This window comes from Alligator sinensis, unplaced genomic scaffold, assembly GCF_000455745.1.
Source record: "Alligator sinensis unplaced genomic scaffold, ASM45574v1 scaffold659_1, whole genome shotgun sequence".
Lineage (NCBI taxonomy): Eukaryota > Metazoa > Chordata > Crocodylia > Alligatoridae > Alligator > Alligator sinensis.
Genome location: NW_005842265.1, coordinates 1,383,610 through 1,401,953, shown reverse-complemented (window position 1 = coordinate 1,401,953; position 18,344 = coordinate 1,383,610). Strand labels below are relative to the sequence as shown.

Here is an 18,344-nt window from a genome sequence, read left to right as displayed (position 1 = left end):
TATCATACTTATAAATACATTAAGTCTTGAATGTAATGAAGAGACTTAGTAAACTTTGAGTGGCACCCAGATAAATTAGTCCTGGATTTCATTCTAAAGTTAAATAGAAATTTGCCTTGTATACTGACTTACAAGTGTCTACTTGTGTGGGTTTTTTTGGTTTGGTTTGTTTCCACACATGAAATCAAGATCTCAGGTTTTCACTGAAGTCATTTTAACTCAAATTCTGTTCCTTTCCATTCTGCATCAGCACTGGGGTAGACATTTGTATACAAGAGTGAAACTATCTTCCAAAAAGGGGCTAGCAGCAAGATGTCCTAAGGGCAACCACACAGGTGAGATTATACATGTGCTAGATCATTTTGTTCTGTCTCTGCTTCAAAGATGCTTCCTTCAAGACTGACTTTAAAGCCAGATTTTTTTGTGCCTTGGCTACATGCAGTAATTGTGAGCTAAAATGGAAAATTACACACTTTCCTTAGCTAAATTTTAAATTAGGGACAGCACCACCCTCTGCTAAGTAGTTAGTTGCTTGTTTAACTTCTCATATGTATCTAAATTCCCAGGTTATGTCATTTTAGGATTTAAATTGGCTCCAAATGGCATCTGTTATGCTATAGGCTCTTACCATTTGCCTTGGCTAGATCTACCATAGTGTCACATACCTCTTAACCAAGAACCTTAGGACCTATACCACACTTCCACAACAAATTAAATAACCAGATTAAGCTGACTTCAACCGTTCTGTTTTTATGGAGTCTAGCAAAGGGGAGAAGTCTTCTGCCTGTAATTTAGCCTACCATCCAAAACATTTATTTTGCTTAGTTTCCCATACAGCTCTGTCTCAGTCTTAATCCACATGTCAGCTAGGTAAACTTGCCAGCCTGTCACTTGGCGCCTATTCCACTAGACAGAGGTGAGTTCTCTACTATGGCTTTTGGCTGTAGAGTGTATTGTGCAGTAGCTCCTCCAAAGTAGGGTATCATGTGCTTTCTGCCCAGCATTTCATGTGGCATTGCTGCTGAGAGTTTATATTAAAGTATGATGTTTCTTGTGACAAAATGGTGGGGAAAAACTTAGTGTAAGCTTCTTCAGTTTGTTCCACAAAGGAAAACTATCCATGTGTTGGGGTTGCAGCCAGGGTTTATAACTTTTTGTTGGGTCTTTTGGGACTCTTGATTGTTTAAAAGTTGTTTTAACTGTTGTTAAGTCTATGGTCATGTGACTTCTCTAGAGGAGGGAAGTCCCTGTGGCATCAAAACTCTTTATCAGGTTGTGTACCTACACATCTACAACATGAGCCTGGTTTATTTGCAAATCTCACTGGGGAAAAACAAGCCTACAGGTATAAGGCTAGACTTTCCCCTTAAAGGGACCATCCTAAAGATTTTTCCTCAGTTACTGGAAAATGAAAAAAAATCCCCTTCATCATAGTGCAGAAGTTAAGATAGCTCTATTGAGTTTATGATAAAATTAATTTATCTAATTACAGTCTTTCCTAAAGTCGAGGTGGAGGGGAAGGGGGATGCTTGCTAAACTATCAAGATGGACCTGGCTGAACAATATTTTGTGGCCATAGAAATACCGTTTACCCAAATCCAAGACTATTTTAAACTTTGAGATGCCCCTCCAAATAATTAGATTCTTTACATGGAGATTTTAGAAAATTGTGATAATTTTCCATGTATAGAATCCAATTGTGGGAAGTCTGTCTCAAATTCATCCCCTCACCCCCCCTCCACACAGCTGCAGGAGAGCTAAGTGGCATGTGCCCCCTGCTGCCTTTTCCCCCCACCACTTGCCTCCCTTGCTGCCCCAGTGCCTGCATGCCCTGCTGGCGGTACCCTCTCACACCTGCCCCCCTCCCCAGTGCCTGCCCCTTCCTATCCTAGTTGGGGCTCCTGCTACCACTTGCCCTCCTGTGTAGCTCCAGCTCTAGCCTGCTCTGATCTGAGACATGGAGCACATGATCATTACAGTTCCTGCCTGGCCACACAGCAGCAGTGGTAGCTGTGGCCCTGGTCTTGGCCCAGAGCCAGAGCTGGGGCTGCAAGTGCTGCCACTGCCTCTACTGCTGCATGCCTGGATAGGGGCTAAAGCAACCATGTGCTCCATGCTGTAGGTGAGAGCAGAGCTGGAGCTACATCAGAGGGGAAGCAGCAGCAAGGGGTTGGGGCAGGGCAGGTAGGAGGAGCAGCAACTATGGGGGACAGCAAGCAAGGGGCCAGGCTTGGGGGAAGCAGAGGTTGTGGGAAAAGGGGAGATGGTGTCTGTGGCTCTGACTCTGACCCTGAGCCGGGGTCAGGGTCTGAGTTGGAGCTGCAGTAGCCTTCTGTCCCTTTCTTGTACTTAAATCAAGATGAGAGGATTTTCTCCATGCTGAATAGGAAGAACAAAACCTCATCATGGATTCAAGTAAAGACAGTAAGGTGCCTTCCATGTGTTACACTTAAGGTGTGATTTAAAAAGGTAATCTCCTTGACTAGGGACAGACATTAAAAAAGCCTGAGCCTGAATTGATTCAATCTTTGCAAGTTAGTCTAACCTGGCTAGGTTAAATCACTTTGCAACTGCACAGACATCCCAGACATGCAGGCACATTAGGGGGTCAGACTCGATGATCTATTGAGGTCCCTTCTGACCCTAACATCTCTGAATACTAACATCTATGCCTGCAGTGGCTTAGGTTAGAACCTTGGGGGTGCTAGAGCAACCCTCCCTTCTCTTGCACAATACTGAGCTGAGGCGGGGTGTGGCCAGGCCCCAGCAGGATGCTCCGATTAGCCCAGCAGGGAATTGATAACAGTGTTTATCACCCCCTAACACAGTGTTTATCATCCCATTAAGAAAACAACAGAGGGCTATTGCCAGCTATCTGTTGATTCTACCTCTTGATTCAGCACAGACGGTAGCCAGCATGTGGTCTGCTAGCTAATGCACAGATACCTCTCTGCAAGGCAGAAGGGAGGGGGGAATTCCTGCTTAGCAGGGAGTGGTGAGGGGAAATGGGGCAGCAAACAGCTCTTCCTAAACAGCTTTTCCAAGGAAGGACATTAAGCTACCTGTTGATTATGTCCAAAAAGCCTGTCTGCCTTGGTCACCTCCCAAGTGGGGGCAGGGAATAGTCACTGCTTAGTAGAGAGAAGCCAGGCAGACTCCATTGTACCTGCAGTCTCTGCTGGAGCTGCAGCCAGGGAGCAGAGGGGAGGGGCCAGCCCTGCTGTGGAGCAGAGAGTGCTGCCCATCCCAGAGAGCATGCCGAGATGCTGGGGGAGTCTGGTTCATCTTAAACTAGCAAGGGGTCTGGGACACACATTGTATAAACCAGTTTGAGCCAAATCAGTTAAGTCTTATATTCCATTCAACCAGGTTTATCTCAAACCGGTTTCAGCCTTTTTCAAACTGGTTTATGTGCACTGAACATCTGTTCTGTTCCAGGTTTGAACCAGTTTCTGATCACTTAAACTGGTTTATGTGTAATGTCTGTCCCTAGCCCTTAAGTTGTGACATGGCTATATATTCAGCTGATGAATAGCCTGATAAAATAAGCTACAAAGTTATTCCACAAAAAATGTGTAATAACTTTGTGACTTGTTCTGATCATGCCCTTAGTTGAACATGTGCCCAAGTGCTCCCCTGTAGCTGGGAACCCCATCAGCAGAGCAGCTCTGAGCCACAGGTGTGTACCACTCACTGCCAGCCCCACAGGTGACAAGGCTTGCAGTCATGGCAGTGTTGTCAGGTGCAGGGCTCACAGCGAGAAGAACGCTGATGCCACTGAGTGGGGTTCACATTGGGGGCAGTGTGGGGGAATGCTGCCCTTGCTGTAAGCTCCACACCTCAGGAGGCATGGAGTAGGGCTGGCATTTTCCTGTCTGCTGCTGCTGTGAGCATCATACCTCAGGAGGTTTGCAGTGGTGGCAGCACTCTTCCTGCTGCCACTGCTGTGAGCCTCACAGCGATGTGGGATGTGGGGCTTGCAGTAGGGACATGCAGGGAACACTGCCACCACTGCAAGTCCCTCAGCTAACAAGGCTTATGGGGGCGGTTGTAGCCTTCTCCATGCTACCCCTGCTGCAAGCCCTGCAGCTGACCATGCTCACAGTGGGGGCAGTGTTCCTGACCCTGCCCCCACTGCAAGCCCCACATCCCACCTCGGCTATGGGACTCATAGTGGGGGCACTGTGGGGAATGCTGCCCCCACTGTAAGCCCTGTCGAGCCTTGTAAATTGTGGGGCTTGCAGCTGTGGGAGCCGGTGCATGGGTAGCCTGGGACTGTGATCTCAGGCTCCCCCTGCTCTGGCGGTAAGGTGCAATGGGATCACGCCTCCTTTAACAGCACATGTAGGGGGGGGGCCCTTAGTATTTCATGGTTCCTTTCCTGGTTTGCAGTCTCTTTTTGTAGGCATGGGGGTTATGTCCTGACAGCATTTTGAGATGCATCTATTGAATCTACTGAATTTAGCAGACGGTTATTATGCTTCAGTAAGGTGGTGATGAAGTTCTGCTATAGTTCATTGGGAGGCAGAATATTCTTGTGACAGACTAAAATTCAGCCCTGTGTGGGTTGAATAGGAGATGAGGGAAAGAATCTTGGACACGTTTTTTAACAAACATGTTTTCTTTGCTTAGTTGATAAGATACATTATCATGGTCTCCAGAGAGGCAGGTAGCTAGCTGCATTTATCTGAAGTTGAGCAGGAGAGAGGGCAGTGTGGCACCTTTTTTATAGACCAGTGGTTCTCAACCTTTTCAGACTTAAGATAGCCCTTGGAAAATGTCAGCTCTCAATTTTTACCCTGTTTTTTTACTGCAAAAAATAATAGAGCAATTCTTCTAGTCTAAGAACTCGGAAAGACTACAGGAGATCAGTATGATTTTGACACTGTAAATATTGTTTAAAAAATAATTCATTTAACCTCCTCTAATTACATTAGTTAAACAGTTAACCGATAACACCGCAGCTTGGACATAGCTGCTGCTGGGAGCTGCTCTTAGGGCCTCTGGTGGGGTGGCAGGAGGCAGCACCAAAGCAACCCACTTGAAGCCCCAGTGATGGGAGGAAGGGAGGGAGCACCTGTAAAGGAGCAGCTAATTGCTTAATTGATGAGTCATTAGGCCACCTGCTGTTTTCCTTTTAGGCTATGTGTACTAGACCCCCTCTGTTCCTTCTTGCTTCTCCCTCCTGCCTGCCCTAACGCCACCTGGTTTCTACTAGGGCATAGCATAGGTTTCCTCCCCTTCCCCACCACCCTGGTCAGACTGTGCTCACTCACTCCATGCTAAACAATAACTGGTAAGCTAACTGGTTATCACTGGGCTTACCGGTTAAATGATTAATTTTTAATGCACAATCCTAGTGGATTCCTATTTGAAACTCACAGATTCACAGAAGTTTAGGGCTTAAAGGGACCTTGTGAGATCACTGGGTCCAGCCCCCCTGCTGGGGTCAAATAACCCCAGAAAGGTGGGTGTCCAGTCTCCTTTTGAAGATCTCTAGGGTAGGTGTCTGCACCACCCCCACTGGGAGTCTTCCAGAGTCTGGTCACACAAACCATAAAGAAGTTTTCCCTTTATATCCAGTCTGAAACGTTCTTATAGGAACTTATGAGCACATTTCTGGGTTTATTTTGTGAATCATGTTTGCACACCCAACAGTGCTAACATTGTGTGGTACCCTTGAAAGAGTCTCAAGGCAACCTAGGGTGCTACAGTACCATGGGTGAGAATCACTGTTACAGACCAACTCATTCAGAGAGGCATGAGTTTTTCATAGGCTTCTTCATCTGATGCTATGATGACTCGGAAGCATTGTCTCCAGGCAGCCTGCGAGCTTGTTGTTGGAGGAAACCGTATTCTGTTGGGCACTGGTATTTACTTCTACAGCACGTAGTAAGAAGGATTTAAGGGAGTGGGTCAGGAGAAAGACTTCATACGGGTTATTTATCAACTTTAAAAAATATTTTTAGTAAACACATTCTCAAAAAAACACGAGCAAGAGAAGCAAGTAATAACATAATGTTAAATCAGCCTTTCCTTATTTTTTCCTGTGAACTGTCCCAGCACTTACTAATGCTAGTGATGCTCTTATGTTCCACAGGCATGACTGCACACTGTAGTAAGACTTCAGAGTAAAATACCATAAAACAGGGGTGGGCAACCACTGACACATGTGTCAGAGCATGGCATGTGAAGGCATTTTGCTTGGCATGTGCACCTCCAAGCAGACAGTGGGTAAGGGGTCGGCACTGCGCTGCCACATCAAGGATCGAGCCCCTTGCAGCTCCCCTGCCATCTGTCCCTGGCACACCAACATCTTACAAGTTTAAGTTGCAGGTGTTCTTGGCACTCTGCCTAAAAATGTTGCCAACCCCTGCCATAAAACCTATATTTCTTCAGGTGTGCAGTTTCATATTTTATTTTTACACTAGAATATTTAAGCATAATTTAAAAATATAGACTGTATGTGCCTCTCTACTTGATAGAAGGTTTTCACATACTAGGGTGATGACAGCAGTACAAAGCACTCAAGTCAATATATAGATATTTATGGCTGACTTTTTTCAGTCTTGCATTGCCATTCATGACAAAAAGAGAAAGGAAACAGCTAGAATAGTGCATGCCTAAGGTGTTACATGAAACATGGTACAACTAAAGAGTTGGACCTGGAAAAAGGAAGAAAATATATTTGATGATAATCATATACTGCATGGCATTCTTGTTTTGATAATGGGAGGGTGTAGGGTCCATGACTATTTTGGTGGCTGGTGTTGCTATCCCCAGGAAGTTCCTTCACTTGAATAGTCCAGAAAATATAACTCATGCTACCTAAGGATATATCTGAAAGACTTTAAACATCTGCATTTTCTCTGGGGAAAAATGCCTATGGTGTTGTCTGAAGGAGAAAGATCTTGCTTCTCATTTTGTAGACAAAGTTGGTATTGCTGGTTTGCAGATTTGCTTTATCCTTCTGCCTCATGCTGTGCTAATTTAACTTCATCTTGGTAAACAAGAAAACGGGTCTCATTCGACAGACTTGAGCTGGAGTGACTGCAGCTGTCGTCTGGCCTGTGTGCAAACCAATTTTGTTCTTTCTGTTGCCTGGCAGAATTGTGTCGGGACTAATCAGCATTAAAGAGATGTCAGGAGGGCTGCAGAAAACTGCCCTGCAGCAAGGCAGTAGCAACAAGACTGTTCAGGAAGGATTAGTATAAATACTGCCTAGGATGCAGCTGTGTGCAAAAAAAAAAAAAAAAAAAAAAATTAATCCAAAACCCAGTGAATTATTTTACTTATGACTTGTTGTTAGGGTCCCTCACTTGCTATGGAACAGTGGCTGTACAGTAACTAATACACAGCCTGATTTGTGGAAGAGTACAGGCAAGAGTGAGAGAAATGCTATAGGACACATGAACGGGCCCATAAGAAAGCCTATCTGCTTTTTAATTTAGAGTGCTGGTGTTTATTCCTCTCCAGGAGAGGGAAGTAAGTGGTAGGGAGGGGTGGGGAGGCAATTAGGTTTAATGTCCTTCTGGCCAAGAGAGGTGACTTATAATGTTAATGCTAATTTTGTACTTTGTTTAGTTCATTAGTTACTTGGTAGCGCCTAATAAAGTGAGTATTGTGAGATGGAAATGCTATAGCAGGCATGTTGTCAATAGTAAAGTTTGGTTCTGTTTACAGATTTTGAAAAAATTGAACTTTCTTTTTATTCTGTTGACGGTATTCTTTGCTGGAATATTTTTGGTCATTCACCTGTACTAATATTGGGCAGATGTACCAGTCAATTAGTGCCAAAAGCTTTTAACTTAAGGTTCTGCTGTCTCTTTCCCCCAAACGGAATTTTGTTCTTCTCCTCCAGCATTGCTCTAAAGCAGGGGTAGGCAAGGTTTTTTTTGGCTGGAGTGCCAAAAAAACTACAATGTCTACCTTGGAAGGTGCTGGAGTGCCGACATGCCAGAGCCCAGAGCAGCTGTTTGCAGCCTCCTGGCTGCAGCTGGCCCACAGAGCCCAGTCTGCTTGCAGCAGGGCTTGCAGCCTCCCAGCCACCTACTGGAAGCAGCTTGGGCTCTGTGGTTGCCAGCAGCTGCTTAGAACCCGGGTTGGTGGTGGTGTGCCAAGCAAAATGGCTTTGCGTGCCATGCTCGGCACGCGTGCCAGTGGTTGCTGACCCCTGCTCTAAAGCATATTTAGAACTGGAAAGGAGTTCCTGTGTCAGGGAGTCCCATTTTCTTGCTATCTGTGTGACGGTCATATGATCACATTAACAAATTTAACAAGCCTCACTTCATAACCACTTCCAACCTCTTGAGGTTCCCATCTTCCTGGCTGGCGGGGGCGGGGGGGTGAATTACTCAAGAGTGGCCAGATTTCAAAATCTGAGTCTAGCTCCAGAAGGACCATCTGAAGAGTTCAGCAGTCTGTTCCTCTGGGCTCTCAGTTGGTGGTATCCCCAGTGAATGTGCCTGTACTCTGCAAAAGTCTGTGGGTGAGATCTACTGGTGATAGTATTGGGCTTGCAGATGGATAGCATCTGTACATCTGGGCATTTGTACTCGTGACAGGTTTAATCCCCAAGGTTGCATTCTATGCCCCCTAAATTGAAGGCAGTGCAGTTTTCTGAAGTGGTTTTTAATTGGAACCCACCGTTTCAATTTTTCTGTCACATTACAGCAAGGGGCCTGATCCTTTTTTTTGGTCAGACCCTGCCCGTGGCTGGGGGTTGAGCTGTTGGTGGGCTGAGCAGCCCCTGAGCTACGGGGGGCCTGGATCCTTCCCTCCACGGTGGCAGCACCCCCAGGGCTGCCCAGCTGGGCCGCCAGCCAGCTATGTGCTGCCTGAGTTAGCTTGGGGTCGGGAAGAGTTGGATTGGGCCAGGGGCTGCCTCCAAGTTGGGGCAGCACCCGGCTTACTAGCAGCCTGCTTGGGCAGCCCCAGGGGGTGCCACCGCCACAGAGGGAAGGACCAAGGCCCCCACAGCTCAGGGGACACTTGGCCCACCAGCAGCTCAGCCCCTGGCCATGGGAGAGGTGAGCGGGCTCTGCCAAAAAAAAAAAAAAAAAAAAAAGAATTGGCCCCTTGCTGCTTCTGCCTTTAGCACAGGGGTGGGCAAAATGCAGCCCATGGGCCAGATGTGGCCCACCAGGCCATTCTATCTGGCCCATGGGGCCCCTAAAAAATTTAGAAAATTAATACTTATCTGCTTCTGGCTGCCTGTCATGCGGCCCTCGAAGGCTTGCCAAAACTCAGTAAGCGGCCCTCCACCCAAAATAATTGCCCACTCCTGCTTTAGCAGGTGCCTGCCGGAGGCAGAAGCAGTGATGGGCCGATCCTTTTTTTTCTGTAGACTCTGCCTGCCTCTCCTGTAGCTGGAGGGGCGAGCTAACAGCTGCAATGCATCGTTTCAAACTAAACTACATGCAGATGTAGTTTTGTAGTTTAGTTTGCAACAATGCAGTCATTTAAAACCGCCAAAACTCTTGAACATGTACAGCATGACGCCATTAAGCTACATAAAGTGACATTTTTGTCATGTGTGCATGTGCCCCCTGAGCCCAACAGTGCCCCTCCACCCTCCCACCCCCAATTCACTTGGCCAAGTTGTGAGTGAGTGAGTGTGGGAGTGGTGGGGGTTTTGTTGTTTGTTTGTTTGTTTGTTTGTTTGTTTGTTTGTTTTTAATAGTCTGAGGTGTGAGTATGAAAACGGATTCTGTCCAAAGCACAGACTTTCTTTCAGGTAAAAGTTTGTTCCAACAAAATCCTTCCCTACTTACTCCTTTCCTTGACAATCCTGGCATGGGTCAGTTGTGAAAGAGCATTAGGGTTTTCTTTGTTTTTGTTTTAAGTGAGCATCAGGGCCAGTTATTGCCCAAATTGGCAGCTGCTTTATAAACAGCAGTGGCTTGCCATCAGATTCTCAAGAATGATTTGCCAAATACAAGTTTTGTCATGCATATTCCCCTGCAGTATTATGAACCTGGAATACCCAGTAATTCTCAGCTATGCCAGTTGTCAGCACTTTTCATTTACATAAGAAAGGCATGACCTTGTTGTACCTTAATTGAACAATTAAGTTTGAGGCTCCTTCCTATGGGAAGTGCAGATGGCAGTTAAATGGGCACTGGAATGATTTCACTCTCCTGGAATAGCAATAAACCAGTCTCCTCTCTACCTGGAACCTGTCTCCTTGGTTGAAACAGATTGTGTGGAAAGTCTCTTGTTACTGGGGAAAATTATTCCGAACTGAGCAGTAGAGTAGGGTCCGAGTGCTTCACATACTGATCTCTGTAGTAACGTGGGATTATGCTGTGGGTTTGCCTCCAGTCCAGAGTTCTCAATGTGTTAATGCTCTCTAGTGTCCATCTATCAAGCATTAGACAAGTCCTTTTTTATTTCCCTCCATTTGCAGAACTCTGTGTCTGGTGATTAGCAAAGATTTGCCTGTTTGAAATGGATTCCTGTGTTCAGTGACTACCCATGCCTGCCTATGGGTGACTGGAGGTGTTGGTCAAGGGTGTAGGATGTACTTTTTTCACTTTAGAAAGACATGTTGATGATCTAGAGTAGAGGCATCAGACTCATTTCAGTTGGCAGGCCAGATCCAGACTACTATAATGTTTGTGGATCAGACAATCCACCTCTGGATCTGCACTGCAGGGCTTCTTTGCACAGTTCCCAGAGCCACTAGGTCAGTGCAGCCAGCATGTGGAGGTTAACTCTACTCTGCTTTCTGCTCCCTGCCCTATCAGTCGTTGTGCTGTCCATACCCTCCCTCCCCAATCTGCCACTTACCACACACAGAGGTTTTGCCACTTATGATACACATGCTGCAGATTCACCAAGTCTGATCTACGTCATGCTACAGCTTCCCCAATTACTAGGTACTATCTTCATCAGCATAGATGACCCTTTTGTTGTTCTCACATTTGGCATGCAGGAATCCAGCTAACTCTCCGTATGAATCTATCTCCTTTCTCAGAGAGAGAATTGCAAGTGGAGAAGTCTGTATATGCTGCTCAGGTTTTAGAGCATTAATTATTAATCAGGAAAATTTGACCTAATGCAGGTCATCTCTCTGTTTTAATTGCAATCCACACTTGTTTCTTTTCTGGGCATACAATTCTTGCAAAAGGTTGGTGAGAGAGATGGGGGGGAAGAAAAAAAAGCACAGCTTGAAACTGAAATATCTTGAAGTATAAAGGCTTTCAAGAATTCAGAATGAGGGTTATTTGACTTGCATATTTTCTTAAAAGTAGTGCTGAAGGGAGGGGAAGAAACGCAATTGGTAATTATATTTTCACACAATATCATACCTTTTGGGTAACATGAACAGAACCATATTCTTACCATCCCCTGTCCCTCCATGAGAAAAGTCTCTCCATTTCTCAGGCAGGGGGAGAAAACTTGCAGCAGGCAGAGGTGTGATCAATGAAGGTGTGGTAGCTGTCTCAACTCCTGCTGTTATTGGATGACTTGCTCAAATTTGTATAATATGTCATTGGCAAAGCCACATTTGAAACCTGGGAGCTCTGGTTTCTCAGGCCCCTGCTACCTGTTATATATATATATATATATAATTAATTGTGTGATTAACCAGTTAATTGTATAAAATATATATATAAAATTAACTGGTTAATCACACAACTAATTTAGACCGACCACGTGCAGAGTAAAACCAGCCACAAGTGCAAAGTACTTATCAGTGGTATTAGATTATTTTTAGAAGCCATTGGGGTTTTAAAGATACTATTCTTAGACTCTGTCTTGCTAATAGCCTTAGCTTTCAGCCTCTTTCTGAAAAAAATTCTGATGTAATTGGCTTGAACTGGGGATGCATTAGGATACAGCACTCTAGCCTCAAGATGACTCAAAAAAGAGTTATTTCTCAACCACAAAGTTGGAGGGATGGATGTGATAATTCTCACTTTGAAATCAAATAACTTGACATAATCCTCCTGGTTATAATATTTTCAAAGGAAAGGATTATAAAACAGAGGGTTGTGGGGGTTTATTTAGAGATGGATATATAGATACTATACATCTAAAATTATATTATATATAATAATTTTTTTTGAGAAAATTGCTCTCGAGATGTTAACTTCAGGCTTACCCTGGGTGATCCTCAGTTGAGGCCTGAGCACATATGTTGTTTTAGACCAGATGTGAAACAGCCACACTTCAAAGCCATGCCAATTACTTTGTCTTTGCTGGTACTATGTTTACCAGTATGTGTGACGATAAGACTTCTCATGCTTTTCTGGACACACAATAGGGAGAGGGAATTGTGGGAGTGTGTTGGAGGTGCCAGTGAGAGATTGAGAGCCCTGTGTCCTCACATCAGTGTGTATAGGTTGCCAGCTGGAGGAAGGTAAGGTGGTTGAGGGCAGTATCTTCATAAGGATGAACAACTTGTGCCCCCAGCGGCTGCGGGGGCATGGCGGCAGTGGGAGCGCGGTGGCAGTATTTGGGGGAGCTCCCTCAGACACCGCTGGCACTGTCGGCGGGGGGGGAGGGGGGTGGCGAGTGCCAACCAAGGGGTGGCAGCCAGCAGCAGCCAGAGAGGATCACGGATCACTTGTAGATGCCACCGGCAGTGGGGTGGTAAGCGGCAACTGCCCGTAGGCACCGCTGAGAGTGTTAGTAGTGCCTTTTTGTAGGCAGTGCACGTGCACCTGCGTGCACCTCCTATGGGTCGCACCTGCGTGCAACCCCTACGCATCACACCAAAGAATTTGGCTTAACTTGGCAGCAAAAACAAACCCTGAGATTATGAAGAGAGAGGCTTCAAAAGAATGGTTTGTAGTCTCTTTATTGCTTAACTAATTAAACCACTGGCAGTGCCAGAAATGAGTAGCATATTAACATAATTCTAATTACTGCAATTATGCTTTTCAGGTTTCCTGCCAGAAACTGATCTGCTAACACCCTTAGGTGGATTCAAGTTGAAAATTCTGCATTGGTGGGAGGGAGTAAAATATGATATAGGCAGTGAGACAATGTGTTTGTTTCGTTTGTTTTTTATTTTATTTTGTTTTTTGATGGTGGTGTTTTTTTTAAAACTGGCAGTGGATGATATGAGCACTCCCCTGGCACTTTTAAAAGGAGCCTCCCTCAAACCTGTTTCTTTTTATTATTATTTCAGATTTATTTTGAAGTTAATTGTGAGATGTAAGAGTAACATGTAGAATGTTAAAGCTAAACTGGAGTATGACTAGCAAGACTTGATTTTGGATTTTTTTTTTTAAAGATTTAATACTTCTTAAGTCTTTTAAGAAGTGTCCAGATTTCTTGAGTCTAATTCATAGATATATAGATTGTAAGGGGCTGGAAGGGACCTCACAAGATCATTAGGTCCAGCCCCTCTTCACTAGGTAGGAAAGACAACTGGGGTCAGGTGACGCCAGCGAGGTGACTGTCCAGTCTCCTCTTTAAGATTTCCAGAGTAGGTGATCTGGAGTGACTTTATTCCACAGTCTGGACACCCTAATTGTGAACAAGTTTTTCCTAGTGTTCAGCCTAAAATGGTCTTCCAGGAGTTTGTGGCCATTATTCCTGGTTTTCCCCGAGGGTGCCCTGGTGAACAGTTGGTCACCGAGCCCTTGATGTATTCCCCTGATGTAGTGGTAAGCTGCTACCAGGTCCCCACTCGGGCCTCTTCAGCCTGAAAAAGAGAAGGCTAAGTCCCTCAGCCTTTCCTCGTATGGCTTGCCCTGCAAGTCTCTGATCATACAGGTGGCCCTTCTCTGGACTCTCTCAAGCTTTTCCACATCCTTGTTGAAGTGTGGCACCCAGAATTGGACGCAGTACTCCAGCTGCGGCCTCACCGATGCCGAGCAAAGCAAAATAATCATTTCCTTGGTTTTGCTTGAGATGCATCCGTTAATGCATGCCAGAATATTGTTTGCCCTGCTGGCTGCAGCATAGCAGATGGCTCATGTTCAGTCATTCATACTATGGTCTATTATCACCCCTAGATCCCTTTCAGTCATGGTGCTAGTCAGTTTGGCACCATCAAGCCTGTAAGTATGTTGGGGATTGTTTGTCCCCAGATGGAGCATTTTACACTTCTCAATGTTGAACTTCATCTGATTCCAATCCGCCCAACTTGCCAGCCTGTCTAGGTCCATCTGTATCTGCAGCTTATCTTCAAGTGTGACCACGCTCCCCCAGAACTTGGTGTTGTCCACAAACTTGGCTAGTGAGCTCTTCACCCCCACATCCAAATCATTGATAAAGATGTTGAAAAGCACTGAACCAAGCACAGACCCTTGAGAGACACCACTGGCCACTTCTCTCCAAGACAACGCAGATCCGTTCATTAGAACTCTCTGGGTCCTACCCCGCAGCCAGCTTCCTACCCATCTAACCATTGAGCAGTTAAGCCCACAGTTCTCCAGTTTTCCTGTAAGAACATTGTGGCATACCAGATCAAAGGCCTTTTGGAAGTCTAGGTATACCATGTCAACCTCCTCTCTCTTATCCAGGTGGCAAGTTACCTGGTCATAGAAGGAGATGAGATTGGTAAGACAAGACCTGCCTGCAACAAAGCCATGCTGGCTGTCATTCAGAATCCTACCTTCTGCGAGGTGTATAGCACATAGACTCTGAATTTTTCCAGGATTTTCCCTGAGATAGAAGTTAGGCTAATTGGCCTATAGTTGCCCAGGTCCTTTCTCCTCCCCTTCTTGAACATGGGCACAACATTGGCCCATGTAATATGTATGTATACTTTCTGATTTGAAATAAGGTTTCCATTCATCACACACATTGTTCTAAATTTCTAAATCCTGCAGACAGTATCCTGATTTGCCTTGCACCTGGTGAGCTGGAACTATTTTAGCTGGTCACCATTCACGGCAATCTTAGTTTTCTCTTTCTGTATTTTTCCAAAACTGTTAGAAACCAAAGATGTTATGGGTTCATCTAGTTTGAGGGGGTTTTTTTGTTTGTGTTAAATGGACCCACAGCTGTGTGGTGGTTACAGATCTGCAACAGTTGCTGTCTCTGACAAATATTTACGGTCTGGGACTGACTTCCTTGTTTTTATCTATGGCTTTTAAAAACAAATGAGGAACTCCCTGTATAAGTATCCAAATACTGAGTAAATTCACTCCCTTCTAAAGCTTAGAATCCTACAAGAGTACATACCTGGTCTTTTTCTTTTGTGCATTATTGGGTAGGTGTGTAAAGTGAGGATCTTTTTGGTTTGTTTGCATATTGCAGAACAATAAATAATAGAGCATCAGAAAAACTTTAATAATGTTCTGATTCCCATTCCCTAATCAAGTTAATTTTATATTCTGTACTTACTAAGATCCAATCCCCCTTGCTCCCTGCCTCATGTCTGTACTTGTCCCTGCCTCTGGTCTCTGCTGCTAACTTTCAGCTCCAGCCCTGGCTTCAGTCCCTCTAGTCCCAGTTTGGCCAGCCTGAAACTGCCACTCTTGCTTCTTCCTGGCCAGATTGGGGCTGCCACTTCTGCTGACTGCCCCAGGTGCTGCCCAGAAGGTAAGCAGAGAGAGGGGAGGAACCAGGGTAGCGTGGAGAAACAAGCAGCTGGGGAGAAGAAAAGATTGGGGGAGGCAGTTGGGGGTGGGGAGCAGACAGCAGGTGGGCAGGCACAAGCATAGGAATGAAAGGGGAAAGGATGGTGGGAGCAGGAGCCAGGCACTGGTGGGAGAAAGTGGCAAGGGGGAGAGGCAGCATGGGAGTATGCATAGGCATGGGTGGAGACAGGTGGCAGGCAGCATGGGGCAAATGGTGGGGGGGCAGGCATAGGCTTGGTGGGGGGGCAAGGTGCAGGAGTCTGGCCTCTTGCCCTCCCTACTTCTGCTTTAGGGGGGGTGAGTTTAAGATGACCCTCCAATAATTAGATTCTATACTGGAAAATTATAGTAAATTTATAATTTTCCAGGTATAGAACCTTATTATTGGATGGTCATGTTATGTTCAAAGCAGTTTTGAATGCAGGTAATACAATAGTACTGTTTTGTGGACAGTTAAAAGAATAGAATTATTGCCAACTCCCCCAGCCAATTGATGTCCAGGTTTTAGAAGTACCCATGACTTGTTTGCTGTCATCTTCTATAACTTTTGAAATGAGTGAAGAAACTTCCTCAGGGAAGAAACGTTCTGTTATAGACCCATTCTTTTTAATAGGTATGTATGGTTGTTGTATAATGTGTTGGGGAATACCATATGTTCTTGCATACCACAAGCCCCCAAATAAGACATGCACCTTTGTTTTTGGGAAGAAAAATAGATTTTGTGGAACGGACAGAGCCTAATCTTCAGCTCACTGACCCTCTCTTTCCTACTCGGGCAAAAGCTACAGTTTTAACTTTCCCAGCTGAACTGTAAGCAGCTCTTGTCTGCTCTGTCAAAAGGTGAAACTAACTGTTGCTGAAGACTAAATTCCATGGCCAGATCTAAGATTTTGAGAAGAGTTTAAAATCATCTGCAGGACTGTATAATAGGAGGAGAGAGAGACCAGAAGTAGCTAAATTTCAAATTCTTCAGCAAAATTGCCAAAGAAAGGATAGCTTGATTAGTGAAACATCAAAACCATTTAAAAAAAGAGTGGGTCATTATTATCTGTTGAGTAAAGAGCAATTAACAGGAATCAAGTTGATTCTAATGAACCATGATGTCAATTGACTCCCTCAGCTCTTGAATAGAAGTGCCATTGCTGCTATTCTGGGCATGTATACCAATTCACTTACCCCAATTTCGGAAGGTTAATTGTGGGGGAGGAAAGGCACATGTAGTAAGCAGGTAAGTATGGTATTAACTCAGTCATACCTAATTCTATACATAGTAGTTTTCACTGGATTGGCTTTTATGATAGAGGAGTCATCTCAATAGTCGGTATGAATGTATGAAGTACTAAGTTTGGGGCTCTTAATTAGCCCATGTTGTTTGCTTACATCACAATAGACTCCCTATTGTATCTTTTAATTCACACCTCCCACCCCTCATTGCAGAATGCCTGATGAGCTTCCATTCTTGACTGTTTAACATAATCAAGGATTCTCATTTAGTTGCCACCTATTGTCATCCCTTTAGAGGCTTTTTTTTAATTCAACACCACAGTGCTGTAGGCTGTAAACTTCATTAGTCTCTCCACCCCTTCCCCTCCCCAAATCTCTTGCAAACATTTCCATGGCTTTATTGGTCATTCTCCAGAATTTAGCATTTTTCCTGACTCTGGGGACCAGAATTAACCCAACATGATTTTTCTTTGAGTTTGAATCTTGCATGACTCTTGCCTTGTAAATGGGTAGAAAGAGCAAACATCAAAGTTGTATTCATAAGTCTGTCTTAAGGTGTGCAACTGTGTCATCTGTTATAATTATAAAAAGGCTGAGTGTCACTAGTGGCTTTTTTCAGTGTCTCAATTTTAGGATGTTCAGTTTGAGATCCTTTTGAAAAGGGCATGAGATTTTATTTAGTTTTATTTATTTATATACATATCCATATACACACAAAGGTAAATTATATATAGAATATTACATATATAATTATAGTATTTGCATTATGAAACAATATTATATTTATAATACATAGTGCAAATACTTTCCCCTCTCCTCCTCCTCCATTCTGATTAAAGTCCGAGCACCAGTATACAGAAGCTCAATACTAGCAGAAGAAAGGTAAGTGTTTTGTCTTTATGCTAACATGAGGAATTTCAGCACCTCAAGATGTCTACTTCCCTTTTGTGTGGTAAAGAAGCTAACAAATTCTACACCAATTGATCTTGGAGTCCTAGTGGACTCCAAGATGAACATGAGTCGGCAGTGTGACGAAGCCATCAGAAAAGCCAATGGCACTTTATCATGCATCAGCAGATGCATGACAAACAGATCCAAGGAGGTGATACTTCCCCTCTATCGGGCACTGGTCAGACCGCAGTTGGAGTACTGCATGCAATTCTGGGCACCGCACTTCAAGAGAGATGCGGATAACCTGGAGAGGGTCCAGAGAAGGGCCACTCGTATGGTTAAGGGCTTGCAGACCAAGCCTTACGAGGAGAGACTAGAGAACCTGGACCTTTTCAGCCTCCACAAGAGAAGGTTGAGAGGCGACCTTGTGGCTGCCTATAAGTTCATCACAGGGGCACAGAAGGGAATTGGTGAGGTTTTATTCACCAAGGCGCCCCCGGGGGTTACAAGAAATAATGGCCACAAGCTAGCAGAGAGCAGATTTAGATTGGACATTAGGAAGAACTTCTTCACAGTTCGAGTGGCCAAGGTCTGGAACGGGCTCCCAAGGGAGGTGGTGCTCTCCCCTACCCTGGGGGTCTTCAAGAGGAGGTTGGATATGCATCTACCTGGGGTCATCTAGAC

The 18,344-nt window shown here is 44.8% G+C and overlaps 1 protein-coding gene across 1 annotated transcript in view; it reads left to right on the top strand.

Annotated features, from left to right (window-relative positions):
- Nucleotides 1-255: 255 nt before the first annotated feature.
- The window catches only part of DENND5B (DENN domain containing 5B), a 150,126-nt gene continuing 132,037 nt past the window's right edge, over nucleotides 256-18,344 (top strand). Inside the window, exon 1 of the mRNA XM_025209042.1 lies at nucleotides 256-335. The gene's annotated coding sequence lies outside the window, so the exon portion shown is untranslated. The remainder of the gene's footprint in view (nucleotides 336-18,344) is intronic.